Source organism: Protomyctophum parallelum (assembly GCF_964188405.1).
Source record: "Protomyctophum parallelum genome assembly, chromosome: 19".
Taxonomy (NCBI): domain Eukaryota; kingdom Metazoa; phylum Chordata; class Actinopteri; order Myctophiformes; family Myctophidae; genus Protomyctophum; species Protomyctophum parallelum.
The window spans coordinates 26,267,947-26,280,444 of NC_139717.1; the positions used below are offsets into that span (position 1 = coordinate 26,267,947).

Genomic DNA, 12,498 nt, shown 5'->3' on the forward strand with positions numbered 1-12,498 from the left:
CAAATGGAGACGAGTAGAGAGAGAGAGAGAGAGAGAGAGAGAGAGAGAGAGAGAGAGAGAGAGACAGAGAGAGACACAGAGAGAGAGACACAGAGAGACAGAGAGACAGAGAGACAGACAGACAGACAGACAGACAGACAGACAGACAGACAGACAGACAGACAGACAGACAGACAGACAGACAGACAGACAGACAGACACCTAGCATGGCGCCTGGGATACTATTTGAGACGTCGGGGCTTCAGACTAGCCACAACGAGCCATAATTGGATCCCTTGTCACTCGCTAAATTCATGACAGCATTTTCCACATGGGACACTAATATAAATGGCATCGGTGTCCTACTTTGTGTGTGTGTGAGTGCATGCGTGCCTGCTTGCACGTGTGCGTCTCTAGTATCCATTAACATGGCGTGCGTGCACCCATGCCTGGGATGCATAAACACATAGTACTTTGTGTAGACAAAGTGTGAATGTACACTACTACCATCAAATACAAGGATATGCAACAGAAGCTGGCAGTAAAACCTCACATGAAAAGAGCGTGGTGCAGACAGTATACTATACTGTAGGCTAGAGCAGTGGTCCTCAACCATTTTATACCAAGTACCACCTCAGAGAAATATCTGTCTCTCCAAGTAGCACCATAATAACTGATGTGTAAAATACAGGAGCTGCCCCATCCTATTCAGGTATACACAGTTAACACAGGAGGGAAATTAAATGTATTCGTTGATTTATTTATTTTTTGTTCCATTCCTAAGCCAATAATGCTGCTGCTCTGACGAAACTCGGTCTAATCAGCACAACTGATGATATCTCTAATCTGTGATTAATCCGTTCTCAAATCTTCGTCTAGGTATGCTGCCATGCTCATTTCAGCACGGCTGGAGAGCCTATTTCAAACAATTGCTCGGTGAGAAGAACTACCTGTAGTAATATACAGTATACATATTTCATTCTACTATAGTTATTTTTCTTCTTTTTTTGGGCAACTCCTCTGCGTATCACCCAAGCCCCCAGAAAGGCTCGCCAACGTTGAAGCCGCAGGTACGTAGTGGTCAGAGCTGGAACTGCCCCTGCATTTAGTGCGAGGAAACCCTGTGCAGCTGGGGTTAAACATTGAGCACTTCAGCGTTTTGGGCACAACATTTTGGTGCCCAAATCGGAAAAGAATGCAGAAGTATAGACCGTTTTTTTCGGGGTGCTTCAAAACGCCACTGAGCAACTTCCATCGAAATGAATAGCAGGGGGCGGGGCAGTCTGCCCTCTATCCTTTATAACTTTATGGTACCACCAGACATTTATTGTAATAAATAATGCACCAATCACAACCCAGTCTCACAGCAAGGCGGCCCATTTACAGCTCCTTCCTACTTAACCAATTTTGACCTGAGATCAGATTCTAAAAAGGTCTGTTTGAAAATGACAGTTTCTATGTCAGTCGTTCTTCGATTTAAAAAAAATAGCAGACCTACAAGCTGGTAGCGCGCCACTCGGTGGCGTGCTATGAGCTTGTAGATCTGCTATTTTTCAATAGCCAAAGCATAACATAATGCTAACACCAAAAGGGGTTCCCGCCGAAAATGCGTTAATCTCTGCTGAACCAATACTGCCACATGCTGCTGCTGGCAACGCTGTGCCTCCACCACTCCAGCCTTTCTAGCTCAACATCCTTACATCATCGCTCAAAGTTGAACAGAAATTCAATGTCTTGTCTAGCTGTGTGTCTGTGTGTGTGTGTGTGTGTGTGTGTGTGTGTGTGTGTGTGTGTGTGTGTGTGTGTGTGTGCGCGTGCATGTGTGTGTGCGTGCGTGTGCTTAATGTGTTTCTTCTCCCCTTCCCTGTGAGCAGTTGGTACTGTATGTGTTCTTTCTCTCTGTCTGTTAGGATGAAAAAAGAAAGCATAATATAAAAAATGTGCATGCATGTGACATTCTAGCTATAGCAAACTGGCTATCCCATTAATGTCATCCCATTGCATTCCTTCTTTTTCTCTCAAAAGCGAGCAAATTTACACCCTGTAGTAGTAGTTACATAGTACTTACTATGACAGCAAGGGCTGAATGTCTGTGTGTCCCGCTGTTACACCACCCGCCCGCCACCAGAGGGCGCAGCTGTAGCACACACACACACACACACACACACACGAGCTGCGTTCGCTTCCCGCGTTTGCGCGTCTTACTTGTAGTAGTAGTAAGACAGATACATATCTGTTAACACATATCTGGCAACCAAAGTGAGAAAAAGACAGCATGTGACGCTGTGTGAGAGAATGAGAGACAGAAGCTGAGGAAAACAGAGAAGGTGAAGACGAGACAAGGGGAGCAAGGCCATTATCAATAAAGTGAGCCAGTGTGGGTGTGGTTGGACGGACAGCTATGGCAGCGTCTATAAACTATTGTTACTGCTGACTTTGGCTCTGGAATTTTAGAACACTTACTGTACTTCTTCAATTTAGGCACTTATCTACCGTAGATAAGTGTGTAATCGAGTGATCGAGTAGTTGACTTAGTGGCCTATAAAGAATGACAGGGTAAATGTCAAGTAAACCACGACTAGGCGTTTTTAGGTAACTGCTTATTCTCTTTGAATACAAATGTAATCTCCCTTTAACAGGGCTCCTGTGAGGCACTCGGCATTTAAGTTCAGCAGCTTCACTTCTCACCGTTTCTCTCTGGCCTGTCAATCAATATTTCTAATGGCAAATAAACAGAATGGTTGACACGACCTCCTACATAGTACGCCGAGTACATGCCCATTACAAGGCGAGTGGCTCCCGTCTGGAAAGTAAAACGAGGACATAGTGTTCCATATAAAAAGCCTCGGAGGTATGCCTCCGTTACCATTAGACGCCTTTACAATTCGTGAATGTAGACGATTATAGACATCAGGTCAAACTGACCCTGTGATTTCACTTATCGTTTGGATGTGATAAAATGTTAATTTTGTTGATGGGCAGACACCACTGGGTATGGTCACACTCATCATCACGATTAACGTTTTTCCAGGGCTATCGCGTTGTATTCACTTATTCCGCTCAAATGAGGTGATTAAGATTACTGAGGGTTGACTAAGCTCATTTTATTTGCATCAAAAGCAGGTTAAATCTACCAAAAATAAGTTTCTTTTTTTTTGCTACACTGGAGTTCTAGATGTTCCAAATGTGAGTGGGTTTCAGATGGCTTCACAATTGGTTTGTGGCTGAATGGTTAAGGTGAGAGCAATCTTTTATTTGGCAAGCCATACCTGTACTGTACATCTGCAGTTTAGCAGAGATCCTGCCTCAATGAAAGGCTTATATAAAAATCTAAATGGATACTAGTAGGATACGTATTTGATGGCCACACCCTTAATCAGATCTCCGGCCGCAATATAATTATCAAGATATACAGTACTGTAACCTGTGTGAAATATATGGAAAATGGCAACAAAAAAATGTCTGTGTGCAACAGTCTGGTAGATTTAGCTGAGGATTACTGTATACATCCATTACAAATCTCACCTACGTAGTCTTCATCACAAACAGGAGCTAGATTGTTTTTCTCTGCCTCAGATTTTAAGATGAGGGAGAATATATAATCACTGTACTAACGTTCCAATATATATATATATATATATATTTTTTTATATATATTTTTTTTATCCCACGATTTTGTAACCCATTTTTCACCCCTGTGTCAATCATCTAATGTGATCCTGGGCTCTACACACCCTCCACCAACCTAGTCCCCATATATGGGGGACAAGGGGAGAGCAACGGACTTGAACTCATGCTTCCTTCATGCCTGAGTGTCCAAGTTGCTCCTTTACACCTGACAGGGGGGAGTTTCCCTGGTTGGACGTAGTGTGTGGAAGGAACACGTTCCAACCAGTTCCTTTCCCCTCCATCAGGCGCCCCGGCTGGCCAGGGGGAGGCAGTTTAGAGACCAGGATTAATGTTCCAATATAGGATATTGGCCAGGTAATGTGCACAATCTAAGTCAAGTTTTTTGTTGTGAAATGTGATCATGTTTGACCCTGCTTGCCTTATTCTTGGCTTAAACAGTGACATGAACAGGCATAACTGCAAAGACAATATTTTGTTCATCTGGTGGACATTTGCACAATGTCCATTCAACGCAAAATATTTGGCCAGTCTGACATCACTTTTAAGGCTACGGTATTAGCAATTGGAATACACTTAAGAGTAGCAGTTCCTTGAGAAGATTCACAGTTAAAGTGAAAACATGGCTTAAGGCTAAACAAACATGTATTCACTAATATCTGGATTGTGTTTGATTGTAATATAGCCTATAGCGAACACATTGTTTTAACGCACCACTACATTATGCATGCCTTTCTACACTTATATTCCCCATTGTACATTGTGTATTATGTGTAATGGTGTGCTATATTGTGTGCATTGTTATTGCTACTGTGGACCGTGCGGCTATATGTAACTATATAACCTGCCAAGGAACTGCAGCATGGAAATGAGCTGAAGCCAATTAAAATCTTGTAAAAAAATATGTCAAATGGCAACAATTATGTTTGATATTGTACATGGTTCCTTATAAACAAATAGGTAAAGAAGAAGGAAATAAGTAGTTGTGAATGAGGAATTTCATGAATTAATTAACCCATTTTGGGCGGGAACCCCTTTTGATGTTTTAACTAAGCATTATGTTATACTTAAGCTATTGAAAAATAGCAGATCTACAAGCTCATAGCTATGAACTTGTAGGTCTGCTATTTTTAGAAAGATCGTGAAAATGCGGCACAAATCTTAGAATATATATTCTTTCAGAGCAAACGTTTTTTTTTATGTCGACGTCAGGCCTAAATACTCATTCATTGCGTCCCTATTCTGGGCAAACAGGAGGAGGGCCAGCTGCCAGTGACAAATGAATTGTGTGTAGCTCCAAAACCATCAGCCGTTCGTCTACCGATCAGCAGCAATTCACAACAGAAGTTAATGACAAGCTGCCAGTTTATCTATAATTATATGTATTCTCTTTTTATTCACTATGAACATCTGGAGGACAAAAACCTGCATGTTTGTGGAAGTGCAGATGTGCTCTTTCCCTTTATCGCCCAATAAATGTCTATCAAATCACAAATCTATCATTCATACAAATTATACAAAAGAAAAGAAAAGAAAAGAAAAGAAAAGAAAACACAATGAAATATCTCACAAGAAAAGAAGGGGGGGGGGGGGGGGGGAGACAAAAAAAACACATTGAGACACAACTCCCGGAGAAATGTCACCTCGAAAACCCCCTGAAATAGTGTCTAGTTGTAGTGCGGTATTGATTGGGTGATTTGTATGTGTTGCGGGTGTCTGTGAAGTGTGTCCAGGAACATGCATTGATGGATGTGTCTGTTGGCCGGCCGCACCGCGGCTGTGCGGGGCCGTGCAGAGGAACAACTGTGACAGCCTCAAGGTTACCTCTCCTGGCTCACAACAGATAGATACCCTGCGCTGTAACTGTCTGTAATGTGCTCAACTCAATCATTCTCTCTCTCTCTCTCTCTCTCTCTCTCTCTGACTCTCTGACTCTCTGACTCTCTCTCTCTCTCTCTCTCTCTCTCTCTCTCTCTCTCTCTCTCTCTCTCTCTCTCTCTCTCTCTCTCTCTCTCTCTCTCTCTCTCTCTCTCTCTCTCTCTCTCTCTCTCTCTCTCTCTCTCTCTCTCTCGCACTCTCTCTCTCTCATTTCCTTCTCTGCAGTCCCCCAAGACACTTTGGACAAAGTCGGAGTTGTGCCGTTATGGGTGGAGAGATATAATATATGATTATGAGGCTGATGTTATGGCTGTGTACATCCCATTGTGGATGCATATAGTTATCAGATATGCTATCTATCCTCTGGGTGCATTAAGCAGGATACACAGGCACTATTATTCTAGATCTGGAGAGGGCTTGCTCATGGAGGGGAGACATTTGTTGATCCCGCGGAGACAACACGTGGGGGGGGGGCTGTGAGGGGTTAAGTGAAGTGACTTGCCAATGTACAGTACTCACAATATTATGTCTGAGAATACTCAGAATATAGCGGAATACATGCAAATCGGTATAATTATTACGGCATGGTTTTGTAGTGTGTGAGTATCCCAATCAATGGGCCATTAATCGATTAAGCCAGCCCCATTTAAAAAACGTGTTATTGCGAGCAGTTTCTTTTATGTCTGAAAATATTTCATAATGTGAATATATACAAATAAATATATATATTATTATCCATTGAGAGCATCCAAAGTGGGGCATGACCCCTATGTTTGGCACACACACATGATGATGTAGTGTAGTGTACTGTACCTCCCCGTCTCGCATGCAGACACATGAAATGAGCAGTAATCCATTTTGATGTTTGGGGGTGGTGACACTAAACAGCTCATTACACCACAGGGCTGAAAGACTCCAGCAATAACCCCATGGCTCTGATGCCAACGATGACACATGCTGATGTTTATGAGCTCCAGATATAGCATAATGATGAGTGCAATGCAACCCACTTCACTTGAAGAAACATCTCCTTTTGCTTTGAACTCGCCGAACTTTCCTCGCTCGCACCGCCTTGTTTATATTTTAGTTGCGTGCCGGTGTCGTGAACTGAAAACACTATACAAAACATCTACAAGCTATAGACGTGCCGTGCTGCGACGTGTCGTGAGCTTGGAGATCTACTATTGTTGAGTCGCGACACAGCACGCAGCCGAGTTAAATGGGGCATAATAGCTCCCCCTCCCTCCTCTCTCATTCTGCATTCTGCATTCTGTTTCTTCTGGCCTTCGGGGCTGCCCAGCGCCACATATCCAATTATGCCGCGGCTTTGCGCTCGGTGGTGACACATCAATTGACACGAGCGACATCCAGTCTTATCGCGGTGACTCGGCGCCGCGCCGGCCAAACCTCATTAGCCTGATCGGCCAATGGCGGCACAGCTCGTTAGGCCCGAAGGGCTGGCTGCGGAACCCCAGCTCTAATAGAGATATCATAACACGGACAGATAGATGGCGGGGGGGAGAGAGAGAGAGTATAAACCAGACATTCGGGGGTGTTTTCTTTTTCTTCCTTTTGTATGCCTCCAAACACACGTGCACATCTGTGTATAATATGCATGTAATATGCATGTTCACCGCATGAATCTGTGCTTGAATGCGTTTCTGCCATTTCACAGGGAGAAATCATACTTTCCCCACAGCTAGCGAATGAAAGCCATGCAAAAAAAAAAGAAAGAAAGAAAGAAAAACAGCACTCTCTCCCTCCCTCAAAGCAGCAGCAAAACATCAAACTCCTCCGTCTTCTGCTTCCATCAGACCCAACAGTAGCGGAGCCAGCTGTCAAGGCAGCCGTCTGCCTGGATGAGTGTCTAAGCCACCGACGGCATCATGTCATGTGACGATGCACCAGTGGGATAAAGAGCTGCTTGGTTGCTCGGTCAATGGTGTGTCACATGACCAATATGCAGTGGGTTCCACCTCCTCCTCATCATCATCTATGAAGAGTGATACTGTCTGTTATCCTGCCTGGCACTGCACTTGGATCGCCCAGCGTCATTTGGAACCATTAAATCAGTCGCCCAGCGATTTGCATGGCTTCAGAGCAAATGTCAAGGTTGACACAACGCCATCTTGGTTAGTGCTAGATATAATAGCATGTAGCCAAAAGACCAGAGGATCGGCAATATATTTAATTTTACAATTGGCCAATGTTTGACCGTGTTTTTGCAGTAGGCCTAATTGTATTTTTTCTGTTTGTTTCTTTCTTTCTTCTTCTTTTGAGGTATTCATTCATTCATTATTTGTCACTTAACTGTAATCTGAGGACCCCCCCCCCCCCCCCCTCACAATCATGTGGGAACCCGCCCGGGGGTCACGACCCACATGTTGAGAACCACTGGTCTAGATAATGCTATTATAGCAGTAGTTCTAAAAATGAAATGGGAACCGGGTGGGAACCCTTGAGGGGTTCTACAGGGGTCCTCCTCAGCAGCCAAATGAGGAATAGTTTAATTTTGCCAATTACTTCCAAGATAGCCCAATGAGAGAATGAGATTATACAAATGAGCATCACTCTCCTCTCAAATGTTATCTCCTCACCAATTTATAGACTGCTGTAGAATTCTGTACTAAATCTAATCTAACAAGAAACATCTTCTCTTGTGCGGTTCCCTGGCACGAAATCCTTTTGAATGTGGGTCTGCAGTCTAATACAATCTGTGAGTCCTTGACATGAAAATGGTTGATAGCCTTCTTGTTGCAACTAACAATAAGTGAGAACGTAGGAATTGAGCAGGACACATTTGACAATATTGATGAGAGGTGGAGGAGTTCGCTGTTTTAGCAGACAGACAGTTTGAGGGTCCAATGGAGTTTTGTCCAAAGCGTTTTTTTTACCACTTTCCATTGGTTCAAGATTTTCGAAAAATCACAGTAAAGGGTGTTCAATAGCACTGATTTATGCAAAAATAAGCCAAAACCTCTAAAAATGAGTTATGAGGTTTCCTCCCGACAGCAACAAACAATATTATATGTACTGTGAAATGTAATGCTCGCTCTGCATCACAATCCTGTGCTGCTGTTGTACTGTGATGAAAGAAAGCTCACTAAAACAATGAGAGGTCGCATACTTCTGAGGCAAAAGGCAATACCCTGAGGGCAAAACACCTTTCTCTCTCTGGGACTCTCTGTGTTGGCCCATTTATGATCTACCTCTGGTATTTATAGACAAATGTTCCCATATTATTCCTCTGCTCCACTTTACGAGCCCAACTTTAGCCAAAAGGTACCGTAGGCTCACATGGTTCTGATAGTATGTTGAAATGGTTCTCATACTGGAGCTTTCTCCCGCTGAGATAATCTCCATAATGTAGGTTTGTGTGACAGCAAACGAAGGGGGAAAAAAGTATAGCACTGCTATACTCTGCTGTTGCTCCACCCATTTGGAAACCCCTGTAGCACTAATGCAGGAGAAATGGTGGTGACAGTATGTGTAATTTAAATGGCTTGGATATGAACTTTTAGGTGATCCCCGCTCAGGAACAGACTCAAAGCCTTCAAAACATCCGTCTTAGTGCGACATCGATTCCCCTAAGCCCCTGTTATACAAGCAGCATGTTTTTTTCACCTTCATTTTGCCTTCTGAAAGCCTGAACAGCTCCACTGCTTCCAAAAGGATTCCCAGGTACGGCGGCCTGATTTTGCTAATGCTACCAACAGCACACATCTGTGGCTGGCTGAATCCGAGCCAAGCAGAATGCATTCCCTCCGCGTCCAGTAGCCCATGAGCCAGTTCTGAACACCTGTTAGCCAGGCTTTGCCAGGCAGCGCTACTTAAACCCATTTACAGGGACAGCAGGTTAAATTATTCAACGTTCATATGAAAACTCCTCAACTATGCATGATGAGGTCTATGAATACGATGCTTCATGTACAGTACCAGCCCTGGGTGCCAGTATGTGCATGTGTGCGTGCGTGCGTGCGCGTGCGTGCATGCGTGCGTGCGTGCGTGTGTGTGTGTGTGCGCGTGTGTGCGTGCATCTGTGTCATCCGTGCGTCTGGCTAGGTGCAGGGGCGTTTATTGTTGTTTGTTGCTTGTTTCTCTAACCTTCATTCACCATTGACGTCATGTCATACTGAAGGGTACTATTGTGCCGCTCTCTTTTGTCTCTCCTCTGCTCTCCAAAGTGAACAATGAAGTAAAAAGGCTACAGGGTACATTTAAAACAAAGATTATTTCCCATTATAAGTGGCAAAGCACTGGAGCCGCGCAGCCCAACCCACCGAGGGCACCAACAAAGACAATGAAGGGCGTTTTTATTTTCCGGTGATGATCACTGGCCTCGACAGAGAAATTCACCACGAAAACAAACAGTTAGTTAACGTCAGCGACAAACCGATGAGGCCGTTTGTTAATAGTTTGTTTTTCATGTGTTGTCTTCGGCCTCCCTCGGCCATTGCCTCCCTCGCTCTCCCCTTCTAACTTGTTTGTTTACCATGTTCCCGTGGAACTATGCAGCGTGACCTTTGTGGCGGTAATTCCATTATGCGAGCTGAGTAATTGCTCTGGATGTGAGAGGAAAGTGTCCACCCTCCCGTCCTCCTCCTCCTCCTGTTCGGCAGAGAGGAGAAAGCTCCCACGTTCTTGGAGCGCAATGAAACGGCGGCGTAATCGCCGGGATCGACAACAAGGGGAGAACGGGAGGACAAGGAAGAAAGGGCCAGGATTAGGAGGAGGGCAGGAGAGGTGGAGCGGAGGAAAGTGGAGAGGTGAGGAAAAGGTGGAAGAGCAGCGGGAGGAGGAGAGTTAAACAGACGAAAGAAAGGGAGGAGATTAAAGGAAAGGAAAGCAAAGTAGAGGAGGATGAGTAGAGAGGGGGGGTAGGGGGAGGGGGGGGGGGGGGGGGGTTCGTTCGCAGTGCTTAAATAAAACTAAAAGCAGAGCATGTTGTGCATTAAAGCTTTGCCCAGAACATTATTTTTCAAGAGTGTCCGCGGTTTCCCTAAGGAAAAAGATCACTGCAAAATATTTGTTGTTTCACAAAGGAAGCGTATGGGGAAAATGTGTGCTGATGCAAAAGTGCATATAAGGCTATACATTCTGTATATAATGGGGGATATTTTTCCTGATATCGTGATCACGCACACACACACACACACACACACACACAACATGCACTGTTGTAGGAGAACAGGAGGACCGCACAGGCACCAACGTTGCCTTTACTTTGTTCAAGTTGCTAGCATTTGGCCAGTGGATAGAGAGGGAGGAGGAGATGCAGACAATTACTGCTATTTGCTGCCAGCTGCCAGGCAACACACACACACACACACACACACACACACACACACACACACACAGAGAAAGAGAATGCGGGGGAGGATTGTCTCTCGCATTGTGAATTAGAAACTCACGCAGAGCTGCATGCATGCATGTCTGCGTGCACACACACGCACGCACGCATGCACACACACGCGCACACGCCAAAGATATAGAGCTCTGCTATCGAACTACTTCAATCTAACAATAACTTGATTGCGGATGTGACTCTGCATTGTTTTGGAGATTGCACGGCACTCTCTCTATATAAGCTCACGATCTATGAAGACTGCAGGGCTGAGAGAGAGAGAGAGGGAGAGAGAGAGAGAGAGAGAGAGAGAGTATTAGAAGAAATAAAAGCAAGGGAGGAAAATAAGAGGAAAGCTGATTTCATGCTCAGGGGATTGCATCTCATTTTCTTCTAATGCATGCAGGGGGGGATGGAGGTGCGGGCCCGTCTGTGGCTTTACTGCCACCCGGTGGTCCCTTCCCTGAACTGCAGTCAGCTGCTGCGGCTGGCGAGATGCAGACCCTCGTCGTCGTCAAAGTCAACACGGACACACGGAGGAAGATCAGGGCAATCAGTGGGAAACGAAACCGGGCCTTATCTTGAGCAGACAGCAGCTAAAAGAGTGATGCAGGGACACTGATGGCCGCTGAAAGGTATTTATATTTGTGTGTGTCTGTGTGTCTCTCTGTCTCTCTGTGTGTGTGTGTGTGTGTGTGTGTGTGTGTGTGTGTGTGTGTGTGTGTGTGTGTGTGTGCTGCTGTGTGCTGCTGTGTGTCTGTGTGTGCATGTGGCTCCTCCGTCCTCAGTCAGGGTGATTCATGGTTTTGCTCTTGCTCCGTTTCAAGTGCAAATGGAACGGGAAGAAATAAAATGGGCACGAGAAGGAACGTTGTGTGAAAGTAAAGGGCAATGCCGCTCAATTCTAACGCCTCCAATCCCCTGTGGTTTTGTGTATAGAAGCACAGCCGGGATACCTTATGACCAACGTCTCTCACAGAAAAGACAGTCAATTAGGCAAGAGAACACCCAGATCCAACTGTCTGTAACTCAGCATGTGGAACGCCTTGAGTTTCAACCAGAAATCCCCCTCCCCTCCCCTCCGCAGGCTGGGATGACGAGAGCATCTCATTACTAATTAAGAGTGAACGAAGCACAGAGTGTGGTTCACAGGGAGAAAGAGACAGCCTTGTCGATATGTATCCGTATTCAGTCCAACACACCCCACATCAACTCAACACCACAGAGGAGATCTGTATCCGTACAAAACAGCAACACCACCAACAGAGATGGGAAGAGAAAGAAAGAAAGAAAGAAAGAAAGAAAGAAAGAAAGAAAGAAAGAAAGAAAGAAAGAAAGAAAGAAATAACTAAAACTAGAACTCTAGAACAAAAGATCAAAATAAGAAAATTGACAGTATCGAGGAGGACAAACTGACCGTCAGAGGCATGGTATATCATTTGTGTGGCAGAGGCAAAAGCTGACGATCTACAAGCTCACAGCGTGTGGCAGCGGCAACGCATCGTGAGCTTGTCAACGGGCAATTTTCGGCCATGTGACACCGCCGCGCAAACAATTACACATCAAGCCGCTGCAGCCATGGGAGAATCGACCAGCGGAGATAGCGACGCTCCCCGAGCGCCTCCTCGCCGTCACCTCATTAGCCCAAACGCAACAGCTCCGTGCCCCGC

At 45.0% G+C, this 12,498-nt stretch overlaps 1 protein-coding gene across 4 annotated transcripts in view; it reads right to left on the minus strand.

Moving 5' to 3' along the window:
* The window catches only part of nrxn3b (neurexin 3b), a gene marked incomplete at its 5' end in the record, with an annotated part of 401,977 nt that overhangs the window by 202,153 nt on the left and 187,326 nt on the right, over positions 1-12,498 (minus strand). The window lies entirely within an intron of this gene.